The 17,950-nt window shown below is 44.7% G+C and overlaps 1 long non-coding RNA gene across 1 annotated transcript in view; it reads left to right on the top strand.

Moving 5' to 3' along the window:
• Positions 1 to 17,950, top strand: part of LOC138262032 (uncharacterized) — a 1,156,543-nt gene that overhangs the window by 1,138,312 nt on the left and 281 nt on the right. The window lies entirely within an intron of this gene.

Here is a 17,950-nt window from a genome sequence, read left to right as displayed (position 1 = left end):
AATAAATATTCTCTATTTTTTTAAACTGGTGTGGAGTCTTTTTGTGTTGTTTTCACTGTGTTGCCGTAATTTAAGTTCTGCACAAATATTTCACACATTGCCTCTTAGTTTATGCCTGAATGCTCTGTGCCAAGCTACCAGAGGGTGAGCACAGTTTAATTTAGGGAGTGTAACTGACTTAGCCTAACTGGACTGTGGTCCCTACTTGAACAAGGTGCATACTTCTGCCAACTAGAGTCCCAGTTTCTAACACATTTGTTGTCTATTGTCATCTAAAGGCCATAAGATCATGTGGCAATAACAACCTTGCAGTGGACAAAAGAATGTGGCATGTAATAAAAGGAGTCCATACTACAATGACTGTTGCAAAAATGGTGTTGTCTCCAGTTATTCACATTAAGGAGTGGGCATGTGCACTCACAAGTCTTCTGTTCTCTCCCTACTGCTTTTTAGTGGGCAGCCAGGAATAAAGGGGAAACTATCAAAGCCAGTGACGGAAGAGATATAGGGCATCAGCTGCACAGCAGGCACCACACTCAGTTACCACCACTGAGAAGATGGGGAAAGACATGACAGGTAAGCTGTGCATATTCCCAGAGGGTGATACGCTCAGAGGCCAAGAAACTCAGAGCAGAGGCATTGGACCCATCTGAGGGGTAGGTGTTGTGCAAACCACATGCCAGGAGAACTCAGATGATGTGGCTGTTCATTGTCAGAAGGAAACTGAAAACAAAGATGTCTCAGGAAGAGTTTCCTCCTTCACCAGGGCTGGAAGCAGTCCCTACTACCAGTGACCAAGCCCCCATAACTCCAGGGCCTGCAACAGCAATCAGTGTTATCCTCCAGCTTAGTGTGTGCTCACCAGGAAGAACGGCAGCCAAGGGCGAGATTCTCCCTGGACAACCCTGAGTCCTCTCATGCCACTTCACCCCACTCCTCAGTATATGACCCTGCCTAATTTCTAGAAAGCCATGTAAGAGCTGCTGGTTTGTTAGCAGGCACTTTCAAGGGCCCTTGCAGAGGTGATGGTGACAGGCAGTACCTACCTAAAAGTACACACTGACCATCACAAGAGGATCTGCTGCTTCCCATCATTCTGGACATCGGCCATATCCAGCCACCTCTGATCCACACCTCCTTACCCTCGGTCTGTGTGAACTCCAGTGCATCATCCCCCTATGTCCCTCAAACCTCCCCAGTGTGTGCAATTGTCCAGAAGGTGCCTGAATGTACCTGGCCAAGGCAATGTCTACAGTGGAGGGGAATCTCCATGTAGTCCAGATTTTGGACATTGAATATGACCAGGAACTCTTAGTGTTATACCCAAGGTAGCATCAATTGCAACTTGTCTGGCTCAGGGGAGTGACATTTCATTTATTTGAACTGATTCGGCATGTCTTTAAATCTGAATCTTACTCCGAGAATATCTATTACCTTTGTTATCTCCTTCCATGCACTGTCAGCTGATTCAGTCTCCCTGGTGTTTTCTTTGTTGAGTGTTGACATCTGAGAGGTTGTGAGGTGGAGACTGTTTAATTAGAGAGAATTGTGAGCCACCTGTGGTTTTCTGTGTGTGAGAAGATTTACAGATGACTGGAGTTGTCCCTGTGTAGACGTGAGGAACAGGAGATGCAACTGGGATATCTACAGACTGAGGGATGGCTTATATGGGTCTAGCCCCCGCTGGCTTTTTTTCTTATGTCTCATAATTTGCAGTCCCAATGACTGTACTGTGATGGAGGCTTCTGGCCATCAGTGTGGTTGTCTAAGAGGTGACATTGTGCATGGGGCCAAAATTATCTTTCTCTCTTCAGTAGTTGAGCCCACACAGATAGCAGCTTTCAGGTGAGTGGATTTTTTCCTGGGATTTCCAGATGTCCTCTGCTCGGGTTAATTGTCCCTGGGTGCTGGAATGGAAGGGAAATGTCACTTTGAGCCTTGGAATTTGCGAGGGTGGAGAAGCATAGAGCCATAAACAGCAAGACATATTGCATTATAACTTAAAGGCATAGAAGCCACTTCAGCAGAGACAAATGGGACTTTACATGGTCATATACATATGGGTATGTGGAGCTTGGTATGTCCCCATAGATAAAAAGTACAACATTGTTTTTTGTGATAGTGCCACAAATATTTACTGTGTGAAGGGACCATATGATGGCAGCTACTACCAATTGCTGCCTAAAGGGGGTCACAAACATGTGTCTCCTAATGCAGCAGCCAGCGGCCCCCCAAAATGAATGAAAAGTGGTGGGGTTGGTGGAGGGGGCCCAGGGGGAGCACAGGAGGGAGAGCGCAGAAGGTGACATGCAGGGGGGGGGGTTAATTAAAAAGAAAACACTTATCTGGTGTTACCAGGCCCTCACGCTCCTCTTCTTCCTGATCCCAGCATCAAGGACTCCCTGTGCAATCCTCTCTCTGCTGTCATACTATTACCTAGCATGATATCAGCACGGGTAGTGGCCTGAGCGGGCTGGTTTGCGGCTTGTTCAGGCACAGGGAGTTTGTGCTGTTTCTCCAACCCCGCTGTCAAATACAGCTGGATTGGAGAAACCTGCTGCACCTGTTTGTTTGGCTGGCCTAAAACAGCCAGTCAAACAGACATGCACAGTTAAGGACACACTCCATTACTCCCCTCTCCCATAACCTGCCTTTGCCCCTTCCTGCACAGGCTGGCTCAACCAGCAGCAAAAAATAAAACAATAGTGAAATATTGTTTTATTTTGCTGCTGCTGGCTCTGAGCTAGAGGGGCAACGCTCCTCCGCTATTGTGGAGGAGCCACCGCTGGCAATAGCTGCAGAAAATAATAATGAAAACTGTACAAGTTTTGAGAGTGTGGCTAAGAACTTCAGAATAACTGTGTTAGATGTGCAACTAGTGTTGATGCGTCTAAATATCAGAAGTGCTGTTTTTCCAACCCTGGTTCAAGTACAGCGGGGTTGGAGAAACCTAAAACAGCCAGCCAAACAGACATGCACAGTTAAGGGCATACTCCACTTCCCCCTCCCATGGCCCAGCTTCGCCCCTCAGTGCACAAGCTGGCTCAGCCAGCAGCAAAAAAATAAAACGATGGGGAAACAAGACTCAAATGGATGTCTATACTAATATATACACTAACCACGGACTTCCAGGACTGCCAGATCGTAAATACGGCCAAGAGTATGCTTGCAAGATGTCTGCTGGTGTGGTCTGATCGGTGAGCCATAGCGTAGGAACCAGAGAATGTTCTGTCACTGCACCTTTGCATGGAGGCACATAGAAAGTATGGGATATCACAACACAAGTAGTAGTTTGAGGGTGTGAAAACATGCTAATATTACACAGCAATACATCATTTAAATGGATGTTAAGTCACCAGGCTTTGTCTTCAATCTTGTGTCTAAGGTTAATCCTGATGGCTGGAGCAGCACTGGAGCTGTGAGTAGGTAGCCACAGGGCTAGCACCACAGGACCTGCAAATGAGGAAATGACATTATGGGGATGAGGATTTGAGACCTATTCCCTGACAGTTTAACTACATGATGAGGGTATTGTCTGACCACATTCAAACAAGGTTCATATATGGCGATGTTGAGCTATGATAATCAACGATAGACACTTTTCAAGTGTCTGGCTGTGACAGTGATATCAGTGGGGCACACCTGGCATAGTGCTGGGGTGTGCTGTGATGCCCATCTTTATTTGGACTCTGTCACAGGAGGGTCTGTTGCTACTGTAGCTGTCACCTGTGATGCAGGTGGTATGGGAACTCTAAAAAAGAAAAGAAAGTTAGAGGGTGCAAATATTAGTATATTCAGTTTTCACCCTAGACTGGCAGCTGTGTGAGGGAAGTGTGGAATGGGTGCCTGTAAGTGATGGGGGAAATGTCTATTTGTTAGGACAGTGTGAATCATGAAATGTGTAGGAAGTCAGATTCTAGATGAAATATGAGGGATTTTTACTCTTACCTGGATTACTTTGGGGTTTCCTTGAACAGTAAGACCATGTAGCTAATGAGGGTGCATGGTGAGGAGGATACACAGTTATCGAGGACAGTGAGATCAGTGTCAAACACCAGGCTGAGCATTTGCACATCTATCCCAGCAAAGTTATCCTTCTCCCACCATCTCTCATCCTGCCATTTCTTAATAATGTACCCTACTGTATGTACCTCCACCCCTAATGCATTCTTTCTCTGTGTGATATCCCACAACACGGCCAACATCTTTGCTCGACTGAGAGTATGTGGAGGCAGACCATGTGGTTTTCTGTAATGACCCACTACAAAATTAACTATAGGTTCTATCTCCTGGGTGGAGTTTTTTCCTCTTTAATTGGATAGTTTGGACCAGGGTGGCTACTGCTTGAAGTTGCTGTAAGTTATCTCGCAGTACAAGGGGCAAAGGAAAGAGCCTATGGTACAGACTCTATTTATGCACCTCCATTGTTATTGTTTGTGATTTGTCACAGGTGATGGCTGTTTGAATATTAATTTAAATTTTTAGTCTAGATTTCGTGGTACTATGCTGATTAGTGTATACATGTAATACACATTGAAGTCACTAGTATTTCCTTTATACCCATATTTTGTGCTCTGTGTTCCCACCCACCCACTCATGTAAGAGGATAGTGTAGGTAATCCTAGTAATCCTAGTATTTGGCGTAAATCTCCACCTCGTGTTACATAATGGCAACTACGTGATTTTTGTGTTCGTTTATATCTACGTGTTCATAGGTCTCTGCCAAGATTTTATTTTGTGAATCTGGTCCCTTAAAAGTGACTTCCACGCCTATTGTTAGAACCGCATTTCAGTGTGTTGTTTTGTTGCCTATTTGATTTTCATTGTTTGGTTACTATTTAACTGTGGATACATATATTTCTATTTTGTGATCATAGTCTCCCAAGTACAATAAAACCTCTGGCTAGACATTGACTTAATTTTCAATAGCAGTTTGCATTGCAGACGGAGAACACAGTCTGCTGGTTAATAGAGAACATTTGCAATCTCATATTTGACATTGATGCATTTTCTCTGTGAGTGTTGGGATCAGAGGAAAAGCCGGACATTCTGGCCTTCATGACAAGTAGGGTGAAGCGGAATTCCAGTGTGGAATTCCACTCCATCCAATCAGAAGTGGACTAGTGTTCCTGCGTCTTGTTTTCCTGACTGTGAGAACGCTAGGCCTGATTTTACGGGCTACTAAAAACGCTTGAGCCTTTGTTTGCAAGAACAACTCTCTGCTGAGTTTTCTTTTGTCAGTTGGGAGAGGGGTTCCACACACTTCCCATGCCAGTGCATCATTTTCCCCTTCCTTCTACATTCTCAACCCCCTCCCTCGATCCACACCCAGTTGCTACCCCCTTTACTCATATTTACCACCTGCTAAGAGCAGGGGATAAATGTGAGCATCACACCCCACAATATGGGAAATGTTTTCGGATTTTACACCTGGTAAAACCAGGTCCTCGCAGTTATTCCCCATTCCATGAGGCAATTTCACAGTACCAACTAGGTACTGGTAGTTACAGGTACTGCGTTTGCACCCTGCCAGTACCGTGCAGCGAGTAATGAGGGTCCCTTGCTTAATTTTCCATGATCTGTTGTGATTAATACATTCAGCAAATTTATTTGGGGTTCTGTTCAAGAATGAACTAATATCTTCCACAGTGCCCTGCCAAGTGTCAAATATGTTATCCCCATAGCATCTCTATTCCGTACTTGACAAGGCATCCACGTTTTTCCCACTGAGTCCGTCTTTCTGCATATAATGTATCATACAAAGTTTAACTATACATAAGGCAAATGTTACACAGAGGCTAATACCCTTTTCCTAGGACATGAAAAGTGTGTGTGGGGGCGATTTTGGGATCTTCAGAAAACAAAGTCAGTGGACATCTTGTAAGGGCATTGTAGTGTGGTTAGTTTTACGTATCCTTTGCGCATTAGCTTCAGGCTTCAGGCCTTTGTGCACTTTGCCCTGGATGTATTTTATTCATTTGCTTGCAGCTTAGGGCCTCTGTGCACTTTGCTCTAAATGCTTTTTATTAGGCTTCTAACTGTTATTTTTCAAATAGCCAGTTCTACGGTCTTGTTTTTTATTCATATCACACTGTTTACCGTACTTCAGCACTGGAGTTCTCCATAACACATTCCTGTTCACTCTGTGCTCCAGTCAAGGATACAGTTTGGTACATTGCCGATAGACGTGGTATGAGTTTAGTCTTTGGCATTCCTGCTTAGGGACATTTTGTGATCACGCTGACATGTTAGTTATAAAATCACTTCCTTGTCCCAATACACGCAAGAGGGAGATTCCGACCAGGGAACCACAACTAGACGCTGACTGCCTCGTTGCAGATGCTGAACCAAGATCACAGGCCTTTGCTCAGGTATGAGGGCTGAGGTCTCCCCAGTGATTCAGAAAGGCAAGCAAGAAGCTTAACATGCTGTGCTCTAAATAGAACAAGCAGAGGGAGAGTAGAAACTATTAGACAATATGATAGCTTTGTTCTTATGTTTTACTCTCCTGGTGACTATCTCAATCCTACTGTGTTGTATTGTTCTGGTTATTGCGGCTCACGCCTTATTATCTAAAATACAGTCATTTTATTAAAACATTATATAAAACTTATACTGTCTTCGTCATTTGTATATGAGACCATACTGTAAATGAGAGAGTTGGTTTGGATCTGAGTGACCACGACTTCCCTGAGAAGTTCCAAAGATGTCATGCGCTCGGCTGCCCAATCATCTCTTCCTCGTGGGAGAAATGAGGCACTGCTAGTTTGCCGGAGCAAAAAACTGATTTAGGGCGACAGAGTTCTTTACACGTGGGTCAGACTCAGTCTCCCGCACCGTTATCGATCCTGCTGCCTTGAAATCCAGTAGTCTCATTTAGGATAATGAGAGCCCACGCGACATGGCGCCGCCAACGATTGGTCTGGCTCTAATATTTAGGTCCGGCTGACTCTCTCGGTCTCATATAAATTTTGACTACTACGTAAGCGGAGACGTCCGTGGGGCTGAGGATTTCCGCCGCCACGGGATAGGTACATCCTGTTACTTAGTGGTTGGTTGTTCAAGCTTGAACTTTGAAAGGAAAAACCCCGATATTGGTGTGCCTTCTCTGACCTCGTGCTGTTTTTTACAAATGGCGAATCCTAATGTAGTGAATATAGCAATCAATATGCGACAACCGCTCACAGGACATCTAGTAGCACATGGACTGACGGTCCAGGAGGGTCCGGTCACTTTTGTGGTGGACGCCCATGCAGCCTATAGAACAGAACTTTTTTATTCTTGGGTCGTATTTCCAGCAGTTGATGGGGGTACAAACACTTTTCACGAATACACTGTTGCGAATGTCCCTGGACAATACAGGGCTTATGCATACTTAGAGATACCTTTATCTTATCAAGAACACCATAATTGGCTTGATGGCGCTCTCCCACATACAGTAGCACAAGTTAGGTTAGGTCCACTAAGTAATGAAGGTCCGACCTGGCCTTTATTGGCTACATATACACCTCATCCTGCGGCTGCTCAATTGACAGTGGTTGAAGTTCGCCGTTTATATGCAGACTTAACAGCTACATATAGACGATTAGTTCAGTTTGTCATGCCGACACTAAATACAAACGCAGCGCGTGCTGCTCCGGTGCACCCACAAGCAGTGGTTCCGGGTATCAATCCGGCCACTGTACACTCAGTTATGGGTAAAGTACCGGCTAAGCTTGAGGAGACTCCATTTTGGCTGGCGCAAAAAATTTATACGCTGGAAGCAGTATTTCCCCATACGGGACCTCAGGATAAACATAGAATATTGACGATGTGTTTGCCGTATGGGATGGTTCCTCCGGTGGACCTTTGTAATACCTGGGGCACAGTGTTTTCCGCGCTCTACACTACGGCACACGGTACACCGACATTAGCTAATTTACCGGAAGTGCTTAAACAGATTCAAGATGAATATGGGGCTGCCCCTGCCTTAGATTTGGGCATGCAGTTAATGGGCAATTTTGCCGCAGTTTCTTCTATTATTTTGAGTAATCTCATGAGTCATGAGTAATCGCAGTGCGAATGCGTCTTCGGGACGTTCCGCAGGTTAATCAGGAGCGGGAACTTCCGAGAATAATAGCAGAGACATATTCCAGTATTGGTCGCGATAGCCTAGGGGCTAGACCGCAAAAACCCCAATTACAGGGTAAAAATAATAAAGATAATGCTAAACAACAGCAACCTGAGGGTACTAAAAAGCGCTGGGAAAAGAAACAGCAAACACCTAGGAAAGATGGGAGACAGTCTCCACAACCGGAGACCCCGCAAAATAGGTATAATCTCAGGAATAGGGATAACTTGAAGACGCCTGATAGATATCAATATACTGATACTCGCCAATCTCGTTCCTTTCAGGACTCCTCAGAGAAGAGAAGTGAGAGAGGTGGGCGGTCAGAGCGGAGAACCGAGTACGTGAAACCGAGACAGGATTCACAACGCTCAACGGAGGTTTCTATTAAACAAGAAGAGAAACCACTGCAACAAAAACAGCAATTTAAAAAGAAGAAGGTGGCAGCAGTCTCAGATAGACATGCCGCTCAAGAAGAGAGTTCTCTTGACGAACAAGACATGGGCGTTGGCACTGTTAGACAGCGCGGCAGAGGTCACAATAGTTCGCCGGAGTCTTCTAGAGCATCTGGAGGTGAAAGCAACTGATGACTTCATACAATTCGAAACGGCGGATATGCGAGTCTCTGATCCTGATAGAGTGTATAAAGTGACTCTGCGATTAGAAGGGGACATTGACCGCATTGTACACGCCGTCTTTTGGGACCATGTGGTAAAATCATATGATGTTCTGCTGGCCGAACAGGATTGGCCACCTGACTTTGTTTGCGACTGTCCGGTTGAGGAGGAGGTTATTACAACTTCCTTCTCACCACTTGTTCCGAGAGAACTAGCAGAGTCCTATAGTAAAACATGGGCTCTAGCACAGGCTCCCGCCCTATATAGAAATAACGTGGGGTGGGATAGACAATCACCTTATCATGTAATTCCAATAAAGGGCGAACCTCAGCCACAGCCGCAGTATCCTATCAAATTTGAAGCAAGGGCATCGGTTATGAATATTCTTACACAATTGGAGTACCAGGGTGGAATTGAGCCCTGTGTCTCGCCGATGAATAATCCCTTATTTCCGGTTGTTAAACCGGACCATTCATATAGGATAGTGGTGGATTACAGACATTTAAATGGTCATACACGCACATGTGCAATACAGAATTCCCATAGCGCAGCGCTTATGAATAATATAGTGCGTAAGAATTACAAAACAATGTTAGATATCTCGAATGGATTTTTCTGCCAAAATATAGCGCCTGAAAGTCTGGACTATACCAGTTTCAGTGTGTTTGGCTCTCAGAAAAAGTTTTGTCATTTGCCTCAGGGGTATAAGAATAGCCCAGGACTGTTTTCGGCTCGTGTGACTGAAATTCTGCACGAGTTGGACCCTGAAGCGTTATCATATGTTGATGACATATATTTGACAGACGATGAGATTCTGCAACATCTAAGGCGTGTATCAAGCATTGTTGTGGGGTTTGCTGAAATTGGCTATAAGTTTAATTTTAAGAAATCGAAGATTGCTTTCCTCAGCGTCATTTTCCTGGGATATGAGTTGTCGAGAGAGGGCAAGAGCTTAGCGCCACATTTTTTGGAGAAATGTGCTCTGTTGCAGCCTCCTAATACGGTTCGGAAGCTCCAGTCATTGTTGGGGTTTCTGAATTTTGGCAGAACTTACATTCCAGAATATGCTACGCGTATAAAACCCTTATACGAGTTGATTCGTCCGAATTTTTCGAGTAGATTTTGGACGATTGAGCATACACATATCCTACGAGATTTGCAGACTGATCTCTTAGCAGTTAAACACTTACACACACGGGACAATAAGACACATTTAGTCATCAGGGTGATACCTGGGGCTGTTGGGTTTACGTATGTCACCTTTAATGAGGGTGAGACAGTCCCGATTGCATACAAGTCCCACTTGTATTCTGCTGCAGAACAACGATTTGCACAGACTGAGAAAATACTCACTGCAGTACAGATGGCTGTGATTAAAGAAAGACCGCTTGCCCAGGGCCAACGCATCATTGTCGTTTCCCCGATACCGGCCTTAGAGGCAGTTACAAAAGCGAGTGTTCCTAATTCGAAAGCTTTACACCCTCGATGGATTCAATGGGCTACGTCTTTGACAGCCACTGATGTAGATTACATATTTGACCCTAAACTGCAGACTCAAGAATTTCTTCAATATGAAATGGAATACCCAGTTCCTGCTGGCACATTGCCTATTGACCAATATCAGGTGGTCATGTATACCGATGGCTCTGCGCAACCAGCGGTTGGGACTAAACAACAATATTCTGCTGCATGTGCGGTGGTGAGCGGCACTATGGAGGGGGAAGTGTGCTGCCCACGACATACTTATACTAAAACCTTGGGAGATTGCACGGCACAGCTGGCTGAGCTCAAAGCTCTATTGTTAGCATTGGAACACGCAGAGCCGGTGATTTTAACCTTGCTGGTCTGTGATTCCTACTACTGTGTTCAGTCTTTCAATGAATATCTACACTATTGGAAGTTGAATGGGTTCAGAGATTCTAAGGGCAACACCATTAAACACAAATTGTTGTGGGGTAAGGTTGCGGATCTGAAAGAGACGCTTCCTAAGGTCCATGTTGTGCATACACTTGGACACCAGCACGTTGGGATACACGTTGCTGGGAACACTTTGGCTGATGAAGCCGCAAAGTCAGCAGTGGCTGTCGCCACTGTGGCCGCAGTGACTCGTTCGAGTACCAAACCAGACACAGAGATTTCGGCTGCCATAAAAGCTACGGCTGATGGCACGCCATTTCTTAAAGGATTTCCTTCTAAATATAGTTACTGCTTGAGTAGTGCGCTCAATGCTGTTGTTAATATTCCAAGCATTGGTGTACGTGAACTACTCAATAAAATTGAGAGACCTCGATTAATTTCTGCAGCACATGAGGGGGTGGCGTCTGCACATGCTGGTGTGGCTGCCACTATTTCACTTTTACAGGCTCGTTACTGGTGGCCTGGTCTCTATAAAGAGAAAAAGCAATATGTCCTTTGTTGTGACGTTTGTCAACAAATTAAAGCTTCGACGGCTAGACGCCCACAGCAGACGCCCCTTCTAATTTCAAACAAAACTTTACAGTGTGTGTACTTGGATCATTGTGGTCCACTGACGCCAGATAGTGCATACAAGTATGTATTAGTTGCTGTAGATTCGTGCTCCAGATTTGTGTGGGTCTGGCCACAGCGCTCGGCTGACGCTCGGACTGTTATTAAAGATTTGCGCATTTTTGTCGATACATTTGCAGTTGCGGCTTTTCATTCGGACCAGGGCCCTGCTTTTGCCTGTAAGGCATTCAGGGACACCATGGCTTCGTTGGGGGTCCAACTCCAATTCTCGTCTCCATTTCATCCCGAGGGAAATTCTGTTGTGGAGCGTTTAAATCATGATTTAAAGCAATCCTTAACGGCCAGAGTTATAGGTACGGGTCGTAGTTGGCTAGCCCACCTGTATGGAGTACAGAGAGCACTTAATAACTTGCCTAGAAGGTCACTGGGGGGTCGTACTTCATATGAGTGCCTGTTTGGAACACAAATGTATGTTCCTGATCTAGATGGTCCTGGTGTGGAGGCGGCAGATACGCCCTTTGACATAAAAGATCGTGTCACTGTTTTGCAGGATTTACAACAATTCCGTGAAGATAACTCTTCTGCAAGTGCTGCCTCCTCAGGAATTAAGGATGAGCCAGTGGCTCCTACTGGTTGGATACCCAGGATTGGGGATCTAGTGCGTGAAAAGGTCGCAGTGAAGAAAGAATTTGGTCCTTCTTATCGAGCACCTGTCCCTGTGTTACGGGTAAGCGGCACGAGAACTGTGATTTTACCGCTGCTGCAAGGGGCCAAAGGAAATCGCTTTGTTTCCATTGATAATGTAAAGTTACAACATGTGGCCGATTCTGCACAGCAGACCAAGAGGGACACCCAGTAGTTCCGGAATCCCTCTCACTACTGGGGAAGAAGTCCCGCTGCAGGTGATTTACACCGACGCTGTTTCCTCTCCGAGCTTGGGGAGGGTGGAAGATGATCTTGCGATTGTTCCACAGACAACAATTAATTTGGAATCTTTTGATCAAGTTGCTGTACGTTCTGCTGATGTTTCTGAACATGTGGTTTATAGTGTGCCAAGGCGAGAGCCTCCATCTGCTTCTTTGTTCACAGTTGCACCTTTTGCAAGAACTGCCTCTGGCTGCTTCAACGACACTGATGATGCCGTGTCAGGCTCCTCGTCCTCTTTGTCTACAGTCCGAGGTCCACGTAAGCTGCTGTGTTGGCTTCAACGCACATATTTTGTTTTTCCTTGGAACTATTTGTGGCTTTTTATGGCTGTTATGACTATTTTTTTGTGGTTGGGATTTGTGGTTACTTTTTTTCTAGTAATACATGGTCATTTTCTTCCTGAGCGGTCTGACACTGAGCATGTGGAGACTGTGTTAAAACCACATTTTTCGTCTCATATGGTTCGAAGAGACTTGTCTGATGTAAACATTTCTGCGATACCGATTCCGGATGGGATTGTGTGGGATAAAGTAATGTTTGATATATATGGTCCCACTGAATTGATTCAAATACCGTATGTCCTCAAGTTATCAATGAATGATATTGTTATACCAGGCATTGTTTCTGATGATTGGGATGTGAAGACAGTTGATTCTATGCTGACGGACTTGCAATATTACACTGTCTATGACAATGAAGATGCTTACCTATTTAGAGATAATCATGGTGACTTGTTTTGCTACAACTATTATGGACACCACTTTATTCATAAAGCAAGTAGCCCTAAGTCCATATTTGATTATGTGCAATGGGAACATTGCTCAACTCCTCCACAAGGGAGTTCGAAAACGTATTATGATAAATTTGTATATTTTTCTGGGCATAATCAACGAAATGCTAAGTCTTACTATTTTAAAGTTACTCCGTATGCTAATAAGCAAATGTTATTGATCGATACTAAATTACTGTATTCGAATTTGTTTGTATCTAAACTTTCGGTCGAGGGGTATGAATACTGGTTTAAGACTGTTGACTTGAAAAGTGTTTGGGGAACGAAAAATTGGCAGATGCAAGGCAGGGACACATTATTTAGAGCATATATTATCCCTGTGCAGATGATTTTCCTCAGTGACACAGTACAACAGACTAGCTGTATGGGCTTGGCAACGATTAGAGAGTTAAATTTGCCTAGTATACCTGTCCCTTCCAAATTGAACAATTGGCAGCACTATGTGAATGCTACTTTTAGTGAATTTACACATTGGGTCCAGAATGGTACGCTTAACACTTCATTGATACATCCGGGCGGGTGGTTATTATGGCCTGTAGACACTAATAAGTGTCATCAACGTTTTGTCACCTCTTCAGGGGGGTTCAGGACTAGTAGGGCTGACCCTTGTTACATTTCACCAGAACATGCTGATATTATAACTACATACAGCGTGGGGAAGCTTTGTCAGCAATGGTTGAAGTCATCCACGATGGATGCAGTTAAGTCACATCTCACGATACTGTCTAATGATACTGATTTACAAGATTTTTGTCAGGACCCAAGGTACCACGGAAGAAAAGATTTTTATACGAAGTATATAATGAGATTTGGAAGCTTTCACAACAGGAGGCAGCGGCCCGGTTGAGGCAAATTGATCAGGAAAACCTGATGCAGACTTTGTCTGTTGTGGATAATGGCATGCATACCCTTTCTGACCGTGTTTACACAATTGACAGCATCGTTTCCTCTGCTATTGACATTATTAAATCAGACATGTCTTCTTTATATCATGGGCAGAGTCAGACACGGTCCATCATGCAGCTGGGTTGGACTCTTCAGACCTTGAAGGCAGGTCGCATTCAGTGGCAGCACATTCGTGCCAGGGAGATCTTTGTCTCCTTTAATTTAACTTGTCAACAACAGCTGATGGCTAAAAAGGAAGCGACGTATGTCATGTTGAATATTGAAAAATTGGAGAAACTGCTTTTCACGGTTGCTGAGATTCCGTCAGCTGAGTGGTTGATTCATGGGGTAATTAATGTGCCTATCTCCACTCTGCAATTTACTTCTTGTTTGAAGCACATTCCGGTGGGTAGATATGAACGGTTAGGAGACAGTTACATACACGAGGTGTGGGAGCTTCCCTTTTTATACAGATGTATTAATGGTTTGAGGGAGGTTTTTCTTAGCGGTAGTGAATGCGAATCTTCTGTCAGCCATTCATGGTTTGTAAACAGCTGTCCTTGCACGGAGCTTGTAACGCTTCAATTGCTAACTTATCTTGTTATCTGAAGGGATTTCCAGTCCCGGTTATTAAAAACACTTTCCAGGTGCTTTCTAACGGCAGTTACATTGTTCTTAACAGCGAACGCTGCTGTGGCATGCGTGCCGGAATAGTTTACGTTGTCGTTGTCACCAAGGCCGTTACGTGCTGCGGGAATGTGTTGTTTCCCCCCACTCAAATTAGGGAGGTAGCGGACATCTGGCCTCATATTGCTACTTCCAAGGTTAATTTCGACAAGTTGAGTCGACTGAAGGCTTTATTGTTTCAAAAACATGTGGCCCTTACATCTGCTAGCGAGACCTACGCACTACAGGTGGCAAGGTCATCAGCGGAAATACAGTCCCTTTTGAATACTAACTTTCCGAGTCACTTTGGTGAACTTGTGGGACGAATATTTAATGCGTCCAGCACTGCTGGAATTGCGCATTTTTTCAAAGCCGTTGGTGTTGGTTTTGCTCACACCTTCTCTTCCATATTCGGTTTGATACCTTCGGCTATACACTCTATTTTCGGAAGCATTTTTGGGGGTTTCCCGATTACTTTGGCTTTATTAGCTGGAGTGTTGCTATTGTTGCTATTTTTTCGCAATGGCTGTCCCGCCACGACGAGATCCTATGTTGCTGCTCCCGTCAGCGCAGCTGTGTCGTGAACGCATGATGCAGCATTTTGGAGCAACACTCCTGGGGCATTTGGAGTGTGACTGGTCTCTGTCATTCCGACCAGTTTTGGATTGTGTGCAACCCGTGTTTCGGTGCCTTTGGTGCTCGTTTGAACATGCACTGGCTTTCTGTCTCTCACTGCAGAGCCCTCCAGTGGTCGAAACTGATCTGTTAATGTTCCCGATTAGGGCTCATTCCCAGACTTGTGCACTACGGTTGCGTTTGCTTCGTGAGGCAGTGTATGAGATTCCCTTCCTGGAGGAAGATGGTGTTGTCTCATTCATAGGCCCTGCACGGGGTGCCGCCCTGAATGGTTTTGGGGCTTTGGACCACACCTGCTCCATGGTACTTTGTGGCGTGGAACTTCCGATATTGACATATATCGAAGTGGGGGAGCTCCTACGTTCTATTGCTTCTTTCTGACAATTGGATTTTTTTCTCTCCTGCAAAATTGACACTATATAGAATTTGGCTTTATCGTCACATGTTTCCTAAATTTATGACTTTGTTGTCTTCTGACCTTGTCGAAATATATAGTTTTATGTATTGTTTATATTTGGGGCATACTTTTATATTATTGGAACCACTTGCTACCGACAAGGGGAGGGTGTAGTGTGGTTAGTTTTACGTATCCTTTGTGCATTAGCTTCAGGCTTTAGGCCTTTGTGCACTTTGCCCTGGATGTATTTTATTCATTTGCTTGCAGCTTAGAGCCTCTGTGCACTTTGCTCTAAATGCTTTTTATTAGGCTTCGTACTGTTATTTTTCAAATAGCCAGTTCTACGGTCTTGTTTTTTATTCGTATCACACTGTTTACCGTACTTCAGCACTGGAGTTCTCCATAACACATTCCTGTTCACTCTGTGCTCCAGTCAAGGATACAGTCTGGTACATTGCCGATAGACGTGGTATGAGTTTAGTCTTTGGCATTCCTGCTTAGGGACATTTTGTGATCACGCTGACATGTTAGTTATAAAATCACTTCCTTGTCCCAATACACGCAAGAGGGAGATTCCGACCAGGGAACCACAACTAGACGCTGACTGCCTCGTTGCAGATGCTGAACCAAGATCACAGGCCTTTGCTCAGGTATGAGGGCTGATGTCTCCCCAGTGATTCAGAAAGGCAAGCTAGAAGCTTAACATGCTGTGCTCTAAATAGAACAAGCAGAGGGAGAGTAGAAACTATTAGACAATATGATAGCTTTGTTCTTATGTTTTACTCTCCTGGTGACTATCTCAATCCTACTGTGTTGTATTGTTCTGGTTATTGCGGCTCACGCCTTATTATCTAAAATACAGTCGTTTTATTAAAACATTATATAAAACTTATACTGTCTTTGTCATTTGTATATGAGACCATAATGTAAATGAGAGAGTTGGTTTGGATCTGAGTGACCACGACTTCCCTGAGAAGTTCCAAAGATGTCATGCGCTCGGCTGCCCAATCATCCCTTTCTCGTGGGAGAAATGAGGCACTGCTAGTTAGCTGGAGCAAAAACTGGATTTAGGGCGACAGAGTTCTTTACACGTGGGTCAGACTCAGTCTCCCACACCGTTATCGATCCTGCTGCCTAGAAATCCAGTAGTCTCATTTAGGATAATGAGAGCCCACGCGACAGCAGCATCTTATTTCAGGGAATTATTCAATCAGTCTGCAAGAGTAAACAGTTTATTTGTATGAAGAGGTTCAACTTTCATGTTGATCGTCTATTTCTCAGACATATTCTAACAGACAAAAAAGCTCTAGTTTTATTAGGTTGTGATATACGGCTATATTTCACTAAAAGTATTACAACCAGGCCTACCTCTAGGAGAACTATTCTCTGTCCATGTGGAAAAAGTCTAAGTCCCTCATTATGAACATGGCGGTCCAGACCGCTATGCCGGTGGTGGCGGAAATCACCTCCACCGGCATGGCGGTCTGGACCGCCATATTATAAACAAAGGAAGACCACCACAGGCGGCCCTCCGCCACCGCCAGGCAGCCTGACGATGACAGAGTTCTCTATCCGACAGGGCATCGCTGCCCTCTGGAAAAAGAACCCTTGTTCCTCCAGCCTTTCCCTGGTTGTATCCCCCGCCAGTGAAAAGCTGGCCAAAGGGGTGCTCCGTGGGCCCCCATGCACAGCCCCGGCACGCAGGTCACTGCCCGATTTATGTGCAGTGATATGCGAGACAGGTGCTGTGGCACCCGTCGCACTGCGGCATTGACGATGGCTCCATGTGGAGCCATCGGCAATGTCCTGACCCAGCATTCTGCTGGGCCGGCTGGTGGAAACACTGTGGAATGTTTATTATAGGGCCAGCGGGGACTTCTATGGGCTGGCAGTCTGTGTTTAGTCCGCCAGCATGAACACAGCGGGGAATCCCGCCGTGTTCATAATGACCCCCTAAATGTTCTAACCAATGAATCAGTGCCATAGTGTCCTTAATCTAAGCTGTTGTGTGCTCCACAATAGGGCGATCCGTGGAGGATTTGTGATATTGTTAAATATTTTGTAAACATATAGAACAACTGCCAATCTAGTCAATTTGATCTCAATAACTGGCAATCTTAAGGGCCAATTCAAACATCTTAAAGCCCCTTTCCTTTGACTAGAAAATTGTGCCAAAGCCAAGTGTGTTATTTCTTGGACTTTCACGTAAACTCCAGTTCTGGTAGTAATTGCTCCCCTACATGTATGATTGTGGTATTTCCCTAAGATTATATAATGGAGGATGTTGGGCTGTGGTTAAACTGTTTTTACAGTCATTTCTTGATTTACCAAGTTCAATAAATCATTGAATGCAAATTTAAAGGCTATAATCTGTGATCTTTCCATTTGTGTAAAGCATTTGCTGATCCCCAATTTTTTATTGGTTTATCCCATCCTGT

The sequence above is a fragment of the Pleurodeles waltl genome, chromosome 10 (genome assembly GCF_031143425.1).
Source record: "Pleurodeles waltl isolate 20211129_DDA chromosome 10, aPleWal1.hap1.20221129, whole genome shotgun sequence".
NCBI classification, from domain to species: domain Eukaryota; kingdom Metazoa; phylum Chordata; class Amphibia; order Caudata; family Salamandridae; genus Pleurodeles; species Pleurodeles waltl.
Note: the sequence above shows the minus strand (reverse complement) of the source record. Positions and strands in the feature narration are given on the sequence as shown.